Source organism: Diceros bicornis, unplaced genomic scaffold (assembly GCF_020826845.1).
Source record: "Diceros bicornis minor isolate mBicDic1 unplaced genomic scaffold, mDicBic1.mat.cur scaffold_95_ctg1, whole genome shotgun sequence".
NCBI classification, from domain to species: domain Eukaryota; kingdom Metazoa; phylum Chordata; class Mammalia; order Perissodactyla; family Rhinocerotidae; genus Diceros; species Diceros bicornis.
In genome coordinates, this window is record NW_026691844.1 from 945,088 (window position 1) to 962,018 (window position 16,931).

The 16,931-nt window shown below is 38.6% G+C and overlaps 1 pseudogene; it reads left to right on the forward strand.

Moving 5' to 3' along the window:
• The first annotated feature begins 1,176 nt into the window (after window positions 1-1,176).
• The window catches only part of LOC131403919 (butyrophilin-like protein 9), a 48,943-nt pseudogene continuing 33,188 nt past the window's right edge, over window positions 1,177-16,931 (forward strand).

Below are 16,931 nucleotides of genomic sequence, written 5' to 3' on the forward strand. Positions count from 1 at the left end.
TCGGGAAAGAGGCGGTTTGTTAGAGTCCCTAGATTTTTAAGACTTGTTGAACAGTAAAGCTCTTTGACGGGTTGGAATTAATCTTTAACATGAGGAATAAATGTTGTGTGGAAGAGTTACTTTTTGGATAACCAGTTCTTGCAAAGAGTCTACTGGACCTTAGTCTCTGGAGAATTAAAATCTCGATCTAGATGTAGAGTTTGCTGTGATGAAGTTGGCAACAGCCTGTTTTCCTCCTCTTTTTTTGTGGAATGGAGATCATCGTAGGACTGAATTCTCTTTGCTGAGGTCGGAGGACAGCTCTGCTCTCAGTCGGCTATCTCGGTCCTTTCTGGCTGGGGAAGGATCTGACGTCTCCTTCCCCCGCTTCCTCCTCTCCCTCCCCTGCCAGAGATCTTTGTTTATTCGTGGATGGCTTGTAGGTGACTCTCCAGTGTTGTGCTGAAATCTTGAAAGGTGGGAATGCTGTGTCTTGGTCAGTGATTTCTGCCCCAAACCTGTTACTTAAAAAATCATAGTGTATATTCCATTACCTTTTTTTCTTTTTTAATGAAATCTCTGCAAGTCCAACCTGGATAAATATTATTTAAATTGTATCATTCCACTGTCGGCTTACCTGTGAAAGTACACGTTTATTTTGACCTGTACAGTTTTTGCGAAGATTGTATGATACTTTTATTCTTCTGTTCTTATGTGAGCATTTTCAAAACTTTGCCTCATTCAAGTGTATGAAGTTCTTGGTGATATGAATTAGTGTTTGATTAAAGGTAACCTTTTCCCCCCTTACTTGGTTTGACAAAGTATCTAATAAGACTCCGTTTTCTATTCTTGGAATGTATGTATATGTTATATATTACCGTTTTTCTTTAGTTAGCTAGTTATCCGTAATGTGTATATATGTATCGCTACACAGCTGCAGTTAGTCTAAAAGTTTTATCACTCAGCAGATTTTCTGATTTCCTCTGTCAAAAATAAGCACTGGTGTGATATAAATTCTAGTAAGTAGTCAGGAATGTAGTTAATGGAAGCCTAGGTATTTCTGATTGGCCTAGGTAGATTTGTATAAGTTCTAACTAGACTTATCTTTTTCTCTACAGGAAGTTTTCTTATTTTCTTAATATGTTTTCTTTAGGTGAATCAAAAAGGGTCCCAGGAAACCTGTGAATGTTGAAGAAAATTCGTCTGTGAATTTTTGGTATTCAAGGAGGAGTCAGTATTTATATTCATCTTTTAAACTGGGAAGATTTATATTTTATTTTAAAACTTGATATTTACAATGAATGGACACAGTGATGAAGAAAGTGTTAGAAACAGTAGTGGAGAATCAAGGTAAGCACTTTATTATCAAGTATTTATTATGAAGAGAATGGAAAACTTGTGTGACTCTTTTTAGTTTTCTTAGTAGATGGCAGTTTTCGGGTTCAAATTCTTCCTCTTAGGTATCCAAACAGTAAAAAGTTTCTAATATAAGGAGCTTTGTTGATAATACAGGTTTTAGTTATTTTTTTCCTTTGAGATACACAAAGAAGAATTTAAGTATAGAAGTTTGGGTTACTTAAATCTCCTTGGAGGTATATATTGTTTGGGTTAATAACTGAAGCTAGAACAAGTAGGAAAAGAGATTTAAATTGATTTGACTGTTAGTGCACTCTCTAAATAAAGGCAATAAGAATTTCTTTCCTCATCTTTTTCTGGCATTTTATCTTCTACCTGTGCTGTCCAATATAGTAGCCACTAGCCACATGTGGCCGTTTAAATGTAAATTAATTAAAATTACACAATATTCAAAATTCAGTTACTCAATCACACTAGACACATTTCAAATGCTGAATAGTCACATGTGGCTAGTGGCTACCATGATGGACGGTGCAGATAGAAAACATTACTATCACTACAGAAAGTTCTTTTGGACAATGCTGATCTGGATATTTGTTAAAGTATTGTTGCAACTCTTTTTTTCCTGCTATTTTCTTTAATTTGAGTTTTAATTATATATGAGTGAGTTAAGAGTTCTTACTTGGGCCATGTCTTTTTAAGGAAGATATAGTTTATGGGAATAAGCCATATTAAGCTATTTTAATGTGAAAGAAGCCTCTTCAAATACAAAGACTCTTTAAATTCTTCTGTAGCCCCCAAATTTTGAGTTATCTGCATATTAATAATAAAGTCCATGTAGTTATATATACTTATCATATGTAGACATCAGGAATATGGACATTGGAGTGAGACTGCCTGATTACTTATCCTGGTTCTACTTCTGGTTAGCTCTGTGAATTAGGACAAATTATTTAACCTCTGGGGCCAGCCCCATGGCCTAGTGGTTAAGTTTGGTATGCTCTGCTTCAGTGGCCCGGGTTCAGTTCCTGGGCACCGACCTACATCACTCATTGGTGGCCATGCTGTGGCGGCGACCCACATACAAAATAGAGGAAGACTGGCACAGATGTTAGCTCAGGGTGAATCTTCCTCAAGCCAAAAGAGGAAGATTGGCAACACATCTTAGCTCAGGGCCAATCTTCCTCAGCAAAAAAAAAAAAAGAGAGAGAGAGAAAAAGAAAAAATTAACTTCTGAGGCTTTGATTTTTGCAGTTTTGAAATGGGGATTACAGTATTATTTATCTTATTTGAAGTTGAGGATTAAGTGAGATGCTACATCTAAAGGTCTTAATATAGTTCCTGATATAATGAGCACTCAATATTTGCTTATTATGATTAGCATTATGTTTTATGTAACATAGGGTACTAGATAACTAAAACATTAATTATAGTGATAGAGAAATGTGATGGACAAGAAACAGGAAAGTTTTGGCAGTTAGGAGGGTTTCAGAAAAAATGTTGGGGTAGAAAATGAAGCAGTGGTATATGTATTTGACCTGAGACTTGGGATTTTCTGGTCATTCTAGGAATACTTGAGTTTATCAGCTTTCACAGGTGCACTGTTTGGATAACAAGAACATCATAGAGAAGGAGGAGTAGTTACAGAAAGCAGCATGATTTAGCAGAACAAGTGTTGGTCTGGAGTTACAAAACCTGAGTGGACACCATCTAACTAGTTCTCTGAATGATTTCTCAACTGTAAAGTAATTAAGAGTTGAACTAAATGATTTTGAAGTTTCATCCTATCACTTGTACAATGTGTAATAAAATTTTAGATAACAGAGTTTCTGGTGATTCTAGTCAAACTCTATCTAAAACTTTATGAATCACCAGAGTTGAGAGGTAAATTAGAAGACTTTTGAATCTCAGTTTTGATTCAGATCTCTACAGGTGTATTGACTATAGTAAGTGAATAGGAGAGTCACATTGTCCCGCATTGTCTTATTCATTAGTGAGCAGTGAAATGGTTGATAGGTAGAAATAGCTAGAGGAGACACAGGAACAAAACTACCTGGAAAATAGGAAGTAAGCCTCTTGAGAGTAAATCCTCTTGTTGAGTATGCGGAGAGATCGCGTGCTGTTATATTCTGACCGCTTACCTGTTCGAGTAATCTTTTATATATTTTACTGCCATATCTAAAGCAAAGGTGAGTAGTAAGTCAAATTAGATGGTATAGTTGAAAAAAGTTAAACCCTGTGGAAGCAGATTTACTTACAGGAGTCTTTTATAATGCATACTCATTTAAAATAATTGCAAAGCATATTCTGTAATTATTCTGAGTCACCATTTCTACCATACAAGGTATGTGCTTCTGAGAAGTATGATTGTCGAGTTATCTAACTCTTTCAACTGCCTTGGTGTTTGTTTATCAGGAGGAGGAAGACCTGCTTCTATTTTGCTTTCATTTTCTTCCTTACTGCTGTTATGCTATCCTTTTCCTTTGCTCTACTGTCATTGTTACTAACCCTGAGACCCCCTCCCCAAAGCTTTTATAACAAGGCAGTACAGAGAAGGGAGATTGTGCCTAGTTAGTTAAAAGAGTGAGGAGGTGAACTTTATAGACATAGGGATTTTCTTGCAAACAACAAAAGTTTCAGTAACTATGAATGTTAATATAGAGTGATGCGAGGAGAAATATGCTCTCCTTTTAAAATTAATATACACTGTAAATAGTTTTTTTTTTTTTTTTGTGAGGACATCAGCCCTGAGCTAACATCTGCCAATCCTCCTCTTTTTTTGCTGAGGAAGACGGCCCTGGGCTAACATCTGTGCCTATCTTCCTCCACTTTCTATGGGACGCCGCCACAACATGGCTTACCAAGCAGTGCGTCGGTGCGCGCCCGGGATCCGAACCAGCGAACCCCGGGCCGCTGCAGTGGAGCGCGCGCACTTAACCGCTTGCGCCACCGGCCCGGCCCCTGTAAATAGTTTTTAAAGTAAAATTTGGTTTTTATTGGCTAGAATTTTGAAATGTATTTTTGCTTTAGCGTTTCTTTTTTCCTTTATGAAAATGAAGTTTATGAAATGAAATAGACTTAAGAAGTCATTTAGCATTTTTGGTTGGTATAATTAGCTTTCTACTAAAAAAAATGGTTTTTTGATTCTTTCCATGTAGAAAGCTTTCTATAACCATTGACTGAAGGGAAGAAGAATACATAGGAAAATGTCTCTTGGGCTGTGCTATAACGGACAGTTTTGAAACTTATTTACTAAGAAATCTGGGTCAGGATGCACCTGTACATCAGTTTCAGCTCAGCACAAAGTTTATTATGTAACTGAAGTTAAGCTTTCTGAAGATACTATTGGAAGATTTCAGAGCATCAATTCCTCACTGTGTGGATGTGTTGTTATTTGCAACCAAATTTCTCAAATCCTGGGTAGATATTTTTTATTTTAAAATTATCTTGAATGATGATTTACTCCAGGACTAGATTTATGGGTAAAGACCAGAAATATATTATCATATTTTGCTCATTTTTGGATGATTGATACATGCTTAATACTCAGAAGAATTTCTCTGCTTGCCTGTAGATTAAATTTTAATAATATGTTTGTCCATGTAAATTTGAGAATTTATTTGAATCACTTTAATTAGTCTCTGTATATTATGCTCTTGAAAAATTCTTACAGGGTGAGGAAGGTTGTTAGTGATGTGCTGTAATGGTCTCAACCATTTAGAATTAATCTCTAGCTGGCAATGGAGCTTTGTTGACCTGTAACACTTCAATTTCCTTGGCTTATAGAAAATATGTTAATTATAATTTTATGGTTCAAGAACCTTTGGATCTCAGCTTGTAAAGTGTTCTGGGTAGGCAGTGAATAGGGAATATGATCACTGGAAATGTTCCAAATGAAAACCTCCTTTTTAGAAATTCAGAGTTTTAAAGGCTTTTTAGAGGCTTTGAGAAGCCCTAGAGCCTCAATGACCTGTGAAATTTAAGGAAAACCGATTCAGAGTTAATTTGAACACAGGGCACAGTTTGCACCATGGATCTGTTAGTGTCCTGTTGAATTCTACTATGGTATACTGTGTTTGGAAACATTGTATTTATGTATACACATACCAGAAAGATTTCTTGCCATCAAAATCAGTTAGTTTCTTTCACTAAATAAATTTGAACAATTTTTAAAGTCAATACCAGTTAAAATGGTGTTTGCTGAGCTTATTTTGCAGTTATCTCAGAGTTTTTAAAAAAATGTCATTTTTTAAATTTCCAAAGTTTGTGTTAAGAAACATTTTAAGGAGGATGGGAAAGTGTGAAATCACAAAGCCAGAATGGCTAGAAATCATTGAGTTAAGGAAACTGGTTTTTAAAATTTTCTGTGATGTCATTAATTGCAGGAAAGTATGACTCTTTTACATCTCATTTTTTGTTATTCCCTATTTCTCAGTTCAGCATGTGCTTTCTTCATCTTTTCCTCTTTTTTCTCTCAAATATCCTGTATATGCTACTAAATCTAAGATCATCTAAGATCGCTTCTTATCCTTTGAAAACTCAAATCGTTAAGCAGGAGCCTTAGTAATAGGATACTCTGTTTCCAAACAGAATTTACCAAATTAAAATTTTCACACAATTTCCTAAGATTGTGGTTAATCTAGGTTACTGTAAAGTATTTAGGCTTTTTTATCTGATAAGGCTAAGAGAATTGTATATGACTTGACTTTGCAAGACATTACTTTTATCTACGTAGGTATGAGATCATGTGGGGGCAAACATTAATGTGTAGTTACCCCTTTTTTGTACAGTAGCCTCCCCTCATCCACGGGGGATGTGTTACAAGACCCCAAGTGGATGCCTGAAACTGCGGATAATACAGAACCCTGTATATACTATATTCTTTGCTATGCATTCATACCTGTGATACAGTCTAATTTATAAATTAGGCACCGTAAGAGATTAACAACAACAATAATAAAATAGAACAGTTATAACCATATACTGTAAAAATAGTTCTGTGAATGTGGTCTCTCTCTCTCAAGATACCTTATTGTACTGTACTCACCCTTCCTCTTGTGAGGATGTGAGATGATACAATGCCTACATGTTGAGATGAAGTGAGGTGAATGATCTAGGCATTGTGATGTAGCGCTAGGTTAATATTGACCTTCTGACAATACATGAGGAGGATCATTGAGCCGTGATGATGTTGATGGTTGGATGTCATAAGCAGATGATGTCCATGGTTGTTAGAACACAAGCACTGTGATACTGCGATAGTCAATCTGATAACTGAGATAGCTACTAAGTGACTAAATGGGCAGGTAGCTTATGCAGTGTGGATACGCTGGACAAAGGGTTGATTCACGTCCCAGGTGGGATGGAGCGAGATTTCATCATGCTACTCAGAACAGCACGAAGTTTAAAACTTACGAAGTTGGGAATTTTCTATTTAATATTTTCAGACCACAGTTGACTGCAGGTAACTGAAACTGTGGAAGGCAAAACTGCGTATAAGCGGGGAAGACTGTACTGTTGAAATAGTTGCTTATTTAAGATCTTGACGACTGGTGGGTTACATATGATATAGTTGGGTTTAAAAATAAGAGTATTTTTTGTGGTGAAGAGATAAAGAATAGATGGAGAAAACTTTATTGTATTTTTTAAGGAAAATTTAAAAACATGCAGAAATAGAAAAGTTGCAGCCCCAATTTTGGTCCTTGGGCCAGCAGCATTGGCGTCATTTGGGAGCTTGTTCAAAAGTAAAACCTTGGCCCTTAGCCCAGACCTTGTGAATCAGAATCTTCATTTTAACAAGATTCTCCAGTAATTCATATTCATATTAAATTCATACGCATATATATGAAGCGGTTCATTCAGCACCTTGCCGCTTTTTTTGTTACTGATGTTGTTATACATCGTTTTTATTTTCTGGAAACTCCCAAAGAACGGTGTCATAGGCCCTGCCATCAAGAGGCTGGGTACATTTCATTGCTCTAGAAACAATAATGCAACCAATAATCATTGAGCTGTTAACTCTGACTGAGCCAGGCATGGTGCACAGTACATGGTGCATTATGTGAATTTATCACAGTTCATCCTCACAAAACTCCTGTGATGTTCACAGTATTATGAGTCCCATTCTCTAGAAGGAGAAACCAGATTTATAACCATTAAAAAAAAAAAAAAAAAGCTATTGGGGCCAGCCTGGTGGTGCAGTGATTTAGTTCACGTGCTCTCCTTCCGCGGCCCAGGGTTCGCAGGTTCGGATCCTGGGCGCAGACGTATGCACCACTTATCAAGCCATGCTGTGGCAAGTGTCCCACAGAAAATGGAGGAAGATGGACACAGATGTTAGCCCAGGGCCAGTCTTCCTCAGCAAAAAGAGGAGGATTGGCATGGATGTTAGCTCAGGGCTAATCTTTCTCACCAAAAAAAAAAATAAATTTCAAACTTCACTTGGATTTCATTGACTTTTCCATTAATGCCTTCTTTCTATTCCAGGATTCAACCCAGGGTACCATGTTATGTTTAATTGTCAGCTCTCTCCAGTGTCCTCTGTTCTGTGAGAGTTTCTTAGCCTTTGTTTGATTTCCTTAACAGTCATCAGAAGTACTGGCTAGGTGTCCTGTAGAATGTCCTCCAGTTTGGATTAGTCTGATATTTTTGTTAGGATAAACTAGGGTTATCAGTTTTTAGCACGAATATCACAGAGATGAAGTGTTCTTCCAGTCACATCGTATGGGGAGCATAATATCCACGTGACATTACTGTTGATGATAACGTCCATCACTTGGCCAAGGTAGTATTTGCCAGGTTTCTCCACTGTAAAGTTACTGTTTGTTTTTCCCTTTCCGTGCTGTATTCTTTGGAAGCAAGTGACTGTGTCTGGCTCACTCTCAAGGGGGTGGAGGGAGTGGGAATTAAGTTCCGTCTCCTGCTGGGAGGGAGTGTCTACATATATTATAATGGAATTCTTCTGTAGAGAAGTCATTTCTCCCCCGTTTAGTCACTCATTCATTTATATAAGCGTGGACTTATGTATATGTATTTTATACTTTGGGCTATAATCCAATAAATTTATTTTGTTGCTCAAATTGTTCTAGCCTTGCCCATTGTGAGCTTTCTTTCGAGTTGGCTTCTGTGTCCTTTTTACACATTCCCATTCTTTTGCCCTCGAGTCACTCATTTCTCCAAAGAGCTCTGGTTCCTTTTATTGGAGAAAAGGGTATTAGAAAGCAGATTTGGGTGCTGGGTATGCTCATTGCTACTCAGCTGTCACTACTTCTAGGCCCTCTCAGCAGACAAAGCAGACAGAGCTAGTAACATATGTATATATAGTAAACCACGTATGTCGGCATATCTATAGTTTTTTCTGTATCTGTCCATCTGTATACATATTAAGGTAAACTTGAGTTTGTACTGATGTCTCCAGCTATAATCCTGAACTACAGGATTCATCCTAACCTTCCTTTCTTGCTCCTTTATAATTTCTATCTCCAACAGAGAAACCTGGTTCCCACCATCCTCTACCTACCATCCATACTCTTCACGCTCAGCATATGGGTAAAGCAGTTGCAGAATTTCTAGGCTATTCTCACAGAAGAAACAAATTTACCAACTAGAATACAGTGTTTACGTACAGTGTACAGTTCCTATTATATTTAGCCTTACAATTTCTAGTCAAAACACCCATTTTCCAAAGTTACTCAAGTTAGCTTCTGCCCCCCAACCCCCTTCAGTATGATGATATCATAAATTTATAATAATGTTAGATTCATTTGTCACAGTTTGCATTCCATCCTGGGATACTCAGTCACATGGGTTGATTTTTTTTAAACTTGCACGTATTACATACACTCTGTGCTACACGGTTTTGTGGGCTTTGACAAATGCATAGAATCATTTATTCTCCGCCACAGTACTGCCAGAATGATTCCTGGCTACCACTGATTTGTTGTCCTTCCCTACAGTTTTGCCTTTTCCAGAATGTCATACGATGGAAGCATGCAACATATGGCTTTCTGTCTCTTTCGCTTAGCAAAATGAGTTTGATGCAAATTAAGGTATAATTTACATGCAGTTTAACGTACAGATCTTAAGTGTACAGTTTAATGCATTTTGATAAATGCATACACCTGTGTAACCTATTCCTGTCAAGATATAGAACATTTTTCTCACCCCATAAAGTTCCTTCTTGTCCCTTACCAGTCAATCCCAGCTACTGCCTCACCTCCCTCACCTCACACTTTGATGCAACCACTGTTCTGATTTTTTCCCCCAACAGAGATTATTTTCTGCCTGTTCTAGAAACCTATATAAATAGAATCATATAGTATTTACTCCTTTCTGTCTGGCTTCTTTTGCTTGGCATATTCCTGCAAAAAATTTTAATTAATTCACAATAGAAGATGAAATACATATACAGTCTTTCCTATATACCAGGAAGTTTCATAAGTGCTTTACATATATCAACCAATTGAATCCTTAATACAAGTCTACGAAGTAGGCACTTTCATGTTCCCATTTTACAGATGAAGAAACTGGAGCACAAAACATGTTACTTGCCTGAGGTGAGCAGGTTATTAAGTGGTAGAGTCTAGACTTGAACGCAAATGGTCTCTCTCCAGAGTCCATACTCTTAAACTCTATGCTACAGAGCACTGCCTGAGTACCGGGTGTGATTTGTGGCACAAGATCTACAGTAATGGATCACACACACAGTCGTTGCCATCATGGTGCTTACAACCTAGTGGGGGTTGGGATGGAATAAATATTAGTCAAATAAATAAGTATATAGAGAGTTAATTGGATGGTGATATGTGCTATTGAGACGAATATCTCCCAATAATGATAAGAAATGTGGGAATTGGAGACTTGCTCATTTATCTGGAGTGAGAATGAATGCCTCTCTGTTCAGGGGACACTTGAGCAGAGACCTAAGTGAACTGAGAGTGAGCCATGTGGCTACATTGGGGGATATCAGTCTAGGCAGTACAGAGACCCTGACATTGAATTGTGCTGGGGTGAGGGAGCTACAGCAAGACCAGTATGGCTACAGTGGATGGAGCAAATAGGGGAGTGGTGGAAGGTGAGGTCAGTGATGTGATGAATCCTGATTATTTGGGGGCCCTGTAGGAAATGGTACAGACTTTCCATTATGCTCTCCATGCACTGATGTGTCACTAGGCCAGAATTATTCATGTTAACAGGACTAGGGTGTACGGAAACCAAAGAGGGATACTGCATATTCAGTCACTGGAAGAGCAAGGAAGAAAAGGTGAGGGGAGGGGGGTGAGTCTGGGGTCATAGTGGGCAGAGGGGAGACAGCTGCACCACAGGGGCTGAGAAGAGCTCAAGGGTAACATCTGGACCCCAGTTCTCCTGCAGGGATATAGTCACGGCATGGAGTCACTCTCCTCCATCCCTCTGATCTCCTATCTGGGCTCCCCACTGACCAACCCAAACAGAAGCCTAAGGCAAATGAGCTCTTTGATATAGTCCATCAACCTCCCCAAGCACAGAGCAGCGTAGACTAGAGGGGAGAGTGCCAGTGTTTGCCATTCCTTATATACAGAGTGTTCCTCTGCAGTGTATTTCTCATGTGTGTCTTTAGGGATGAGGGTCCTCTGAAGGGTTTTCCATTTTGATGATATTCATAGAGTTTTCCCTTAGTGTAAATTGTGACGTGACTCCCGAAGGCTATCACTGAAGGCTTTCCTATAGCTATTGCATTCTTTAGGTTTCTCCCCAGTAGGTCATCTTCTGGCACACAGTAGAGTCAGAGTTTGTGTTGAAGGTTTTACCACATAGAGTGCACTTAGAAGGCTTCTCTCCAGAGTGAGTTAACGTGTGGGTTATTGAATGCTACTCCATATTGTCAGATTAGAAGGATGAGGGTGTGCTGAAGGCTTTTCTTCACTGAAGGCCAGACTCCAAGAGGATTCCCAGTGATCTCTGTCTCCTGGTATTCATATCCTGTGTAGTTCCCTCCCACTGTGTGGCAGGATCAGTCTGGGTGACCAACACAATCCAGATGAAGAGAGAATATGGTCTTCTGAGGCTAGGTCATAAAAGACTTATGGCTTCTGCATGGGCTCTTTTGGATCACTTCCTTTGGAGGGAACCTGCTTCCGTATTGTGATGATACTCAGCACCATGGAGAGACCTACATAAGGAGAAACTGAAGGACTCCTGCCAACAACTGGCACTAATTTGCAAGGGATGTGAGTAAGCTACCTTGGAAGTGGACCCTTCAGTCCCAAAGACTTTAGATGACTGCAGTTCTGGTTGACATCTTGTTTCTCATGAGAGATCCTGAGCTAGAACTACATAGTTAATCCATTCCTGAACTCCTGACCTACAGAAATTGAGAGATAATAAATGCTTGTTGTTTTGAACCACTAAATTTTAGGGATAATTTATTACACGAGAAATAATTTATACATGCAATGTGAGTCCCGAAGATTCCCGAGGGATGGAAGATCCATGAATGCTTTCCCACAGTTATTATATTCATATCTACCTATTATGAATTCTCTTATGCACAGAAAGGTAAGAGTTAGTGGTGAAAGATTTCCCACAGTGATTGCATTCCTATGGTTTTTCTCCAGTGTGAGTTCTCACAAGTTTCTTAACAGATGAGAGATTATTAAAAGCTTTCCCACAGTCACTGCCCTCGTAGGCTTTCTCTCCGTTATGTATTCTCTTGTGCACAGTAAGAGAAAAGCTACTGCTGCAGGATTTCCCACACTCATTACACTCATAGGGTTTTTCTCCAGTATGAGTTCTCACATGCTGTGTCAGATGTGAGCTCTTCCTAAAGGCTCTACAACAATCATGACATTCATAAGGTTTCTCCCTGTATGCATTCTATTGTGGACAGTAAGGGATGAGCTCGTGCTGAAGCCTTTCCACAGTGATTACATTTGTAACGATTCTCCCCAGTATGAACTCTCCTGTGCCTTTTGAGGATACATCTAGTGCAGAAGATGTGAAAACACTGGTTACATTCATAGGGCTTTTCTCCAGTGTGAATTCTCACATGAAGTCTAAGGGATGAGGGATTACTGAAGGCTTTCGCACAGTCACTGCATTCATAGGGTTTCTCCCCATTATGTATTATCTTATGAACAGTGAGGTAAGAACTGCTGCTGAAGGATTTGCCACATTGATTGCAATCATAGGGTTTTTCTCCAGTATGAATTCTCTTGTGCTGAGTAAGATTAGATTTTGTGCTGAAGACTTTAAAACACTGATTACACTTGTTGAGTTTCACTCCAAGATGACTTCTCTCCTGTTGATTAAGAAATGAATGCTAACTATAATTTATAATATTTTTAATATTCAGTGCTATCATAGGAATTTTTCTTCCAGGAATTCTGCTATGTATAACATCATTATAATTGGTGTTTTTGCCACTTTGAGTGCCTGTATATGATTTCTGCTGGTTTGAGTTCTCAGAAGTTAAAAAAGGTGGATGCTTTGCCATAAGTCCTTATCAGATTCACAGAGCATCTTCTGATAAGTTTAAGACAAATTTATGTTTGAAACACTCAATATCTGAGTCACATTTATGGAAACATTTACTTGTGTGAACACTCAGGGAAGAAAAAATTTTGGAGATAACTTATGCTTCTCTCCAAATTCACAAGAGTTTCAGGGTATCTCTCCAGAGGGACAACTTTTGCTTGGGAAAATGAATCCCTTGGTAACTTTGTGGCTTTTCTAATTTATGGTATTTTCCTACTGTGGAAAATCAGAAATCTTACCATTTTTAAACCTTTAGATTGTTCTTCTCTAAAAACATGCTGCTTAGAAGTTAACCCTTGGACTTTAAGGAGAGTCTCCAAATCCGAAACAAATTGAAAAGAAATTTAAGTTGATGAAGTAAAGAAAAGGTAAAATGTACACATTAGTGAAGGTAGACCCGAAGGGGTTAGAGATTTTCAGGAGGTTTACAATGAAAGGGACACGAGTGTGAAAATTTTAGGTTTGTATTAAAGAAGACTCTAGAAAGATTGAGATTGATGCTGATGGAAAGAAGGAATTGTCAGGAATGTAAAGTGAGAAGGAACTAGACAAAGAGCTCATATGAGACTTAAATTTAAGAAGGAAGAGAGAGATCTTTTTCCCCCCTCTGAGGCCAAAGTAAAGTATGAGATAATGAACAGAAAGTTAAAGAAAAAGCAAAGGAGGTCCACGAGGAGGCTCATACTAAACGTTTTTGGCCTTCTTGTCGGAAAAAAAGGGCATTTTACAAATGTCTCTGATGGACATTTCCTAATGTAATACTCCAAACTGTCAAGCCACAGGCCAGAGAGGTTCCTGACAAAGACTCATATATACCTAGTGCTCACCTGGACAGGTGCCTGGGAGAATTCCTCTTTCCTCTGTCCTCGCTTTATCTTCTTGCTCCAATTCGGAAAGCAGACTAGGTTTATCAACTTGATTCCCTATACATGGAGAAAAGACATATGATGTAGGGAACTCTGCATGGGACAAGAAACCTCACCATGGAACTGAGGCCCACACTTCTATAGATGAGCAGGTGTGACTTTAGGAGCAGCAGTACAATTATCCTTAAATTCTAACAAATATAGTAAAACTATCTTTCACCAAGAAAAAAAAATGCAAGCATCCTCAGTCAATATCCGGGGTGACGGGGGATAACTGGTCCCAGAAGTTCATGCCCAGTTTCAAATACAGACTTAAAAGCCCCAAAGCTTTTATCCATGGAGAACATGAAGTCAGGGCAAGGAGTAGATCTTCAGTTGATAGGGAAGGCATTAGACCACAAGCTCCAGGATGGTAGGGACCTGATTCCCTAATTCCTAGCACAGACCTCATTCACCACCATATTCCTAATTCCTAGCACAGACCCAGGAACATAAAGGTGCTTAAGAAAGACTTGTGAGAAGTGATGTCAGTTATTTCCCTTCTTCTACTGATTTGGGGCTTTGTTCTTCTTTTTCCAGTTCCTTTAGGTGCACTCTTAGATTGTTTGAGATTTTTCTTGTTTGTTGAGATAGGCCTGTATTGCTATAAACTTCCCTCTTAGAACCGCTTTTTCTGTATCCGATAAATTCTGGCATGTCGTATTTTCATTTTCATTTGTCTCCAGGTATTTTTTGATTTCCCCTTTGATTTCTTCGTTGACCCAATCGTTGTTCAGTAGCATTTTGTTTAATCTCCACCTATTTGTGGCTTTTCTGAATTTCTTCCTACAGCTGATTTCTAGTTTCATACCATTGTGGTCAAAAGATGCTTGGTATTATTTCAATCTTCTTAAATTTATGGAGACTTGTTTTGTGGTCTAATATGTGATCAATCCTGGAGAATGTTCCATGTGCATTTGAAAAGAATGTGTATTCTTTGGTTTTTGGATGGAATGTTCTGTATACATCTACTAGGTCCATCTGTTCTAGTGTGTCCTAAGGCCAATATTTCCTTATTGATCTTCTATTTGGATGATCTGTCCATTGGTGTAAGTGGAGTGTTAAAGTCCCCTATTATTATTGTGTTACTGTCTATTTCTCTTTTTATGTCTGTTAATAATTGCTTTATATATTTAGGTGCTCCTACGTTGGGTGCATAGATATTTACAAGTGTTATATCCTCTTGTTTGATTGTTCCCTTGATCATTATGTAATGCCCTTCTTTGTCTCTTTTTACAGTTTTTGTTTTAAAGTCTATTTTGTCTGATATGATTATTGCTACCCCAGCTTTCTTTTCATTGCCATTTGCGTGGAGTATCTTTTTCCATCCCTTCACTTTCAGTTTGTGAGTGTCTTTAGGTCTGAAGTGTGTCTCTTGTATGCAGCATATATATGGGTCTTGTTGTTTTATCCAATCAGCCACCCTATGCCTTTTAATTGGAGCATTTAGTCCATTGATGTTTAAAGTAGCTATTGATAAGTATGTACTTACCGCCATTTTTTAACTTTTTTCTTTGTTTTAGTAGTCCTTCTCTGTTCCTTTCTTCTTCTCTTGCTCTCTTCCTTTGTGGTTTGATGGCTTTCTTTAGTGTTATGTTTGGGTTCCTTTCTCATAGTTTTTTGTGTATTTATTATAGGTTTCTGGTTTGTGATTACCATGGGGTCCATATACGGTAACTTTGGGGCTGCTCCTCGGCGGCCATGAAGTGCTGCAGCTTGTGAAGGTGGCGTTTTTTCTCTCCAGAATGGAATTTCTACCTCTTCCACCTCAGTCAGGATTGTGGTTTGTTGCAGGAGTTCCTCTTATCTAATTTTCAGTTCTCTCTCAGGGGTAGTTTTTCCGCAAGTAGTTGTAAATTGGCTGTGTCCGTGGGAGGAGGTGGTTTCAGAGTCTGCCCATGCCGCCATCTTGACTTCTCTCTCTCTGTGTAGGTTTACTCTTAGTGTTGTACATTCTGTGGGTTTTGACAAATGTATAATACCATGTGTCCATCATTATAGTATCACAGAGAATAGTTTCACTGCCCTAAAAATCCTCTGCTCCGCCTGCTCATCCCTCTTTCCCCTCTAACCCTTGGCAACTGATCTTTTTACTGTCTCCATAGTTTTGTCTTTTCCAGAATGTCATATAGTTGTGATCATACAGTATGTAGCCTTTCTAGACTAGCTTATTTCACTTAATGATATGAACATTCACATTTTTTACCACAGCTCTGTGCTTGATATACTACTGTTTACTTAATGATTTTCTTTCACAGTCAAGTCTGAGGACACCTGTGTACCTGAGTGTGGACACTTTGAAGAGGGGAAGAGGGATGTGCTCCTTAATGTAGCATCTCAAGAGGGCCCTATGTGGGGGGAGGTGCCCAGCCCATCAGCTGTCACTGTTCAAAACTTTCTGGCCTTGCCCAGGGAGTTACAAGGTGGCCAGGAGTGCAAATCCACAGAACCTTATCCAGTCCCCCACCACCACCACCAGTGCTGTACCATTGTGTCTAAAAGCAGCTATAGCTGGGATATACTAAGTAATAAAAAGGAACAGCCTACTGATACACGCAACACTTTGGATGGATCTTAAGGACATTACATTGAGTGAAAAAAAGCCAGTTTCAAAATGAAATTACACTGTATGATTTCCCTTACATAACATTCTCAAAATAACAAAATTATAGAGATGGAGAATAGATAAGTGGTTGCCAGGCTTGGGGAAGGGGAGGGAGGGATGACAATAACGGGGCAACAGGCAGGTGATGGAACAGTGTCTTGATTGTTGCGGTGCTTGTGCTCATCTACAATTGGAATAAGTTGCCTGCGGCTGCACATGCGCACACAACACAAATGACTGCATGTAGAAACTGGTGAGAGAATCAGGCCTGTAATCTAGGAACAGTGTTGTCCCAGTGTCAGTCTCTGGCTTTGACATTGTACTGTAGTTGTGATGTCACCACTGGACAAGCTGCTTGAACGGCACTCAAGAGTCTGTACTATTTTTGCAACTTCCTATGAGTTAACACTTATTTCAAAATAAAAAATACCTTTTAAAAAAGCAGCTTAAGTTTACAATTATTTCAAAATGAAAAGTTTAATTTAAAAAAGCAGTGATCAGCTGAGTTGCAGTTCATCGTATATGACAACTAAAATAAGGAAATGTTAAACAGTTTCAGAGATTCAACTAGT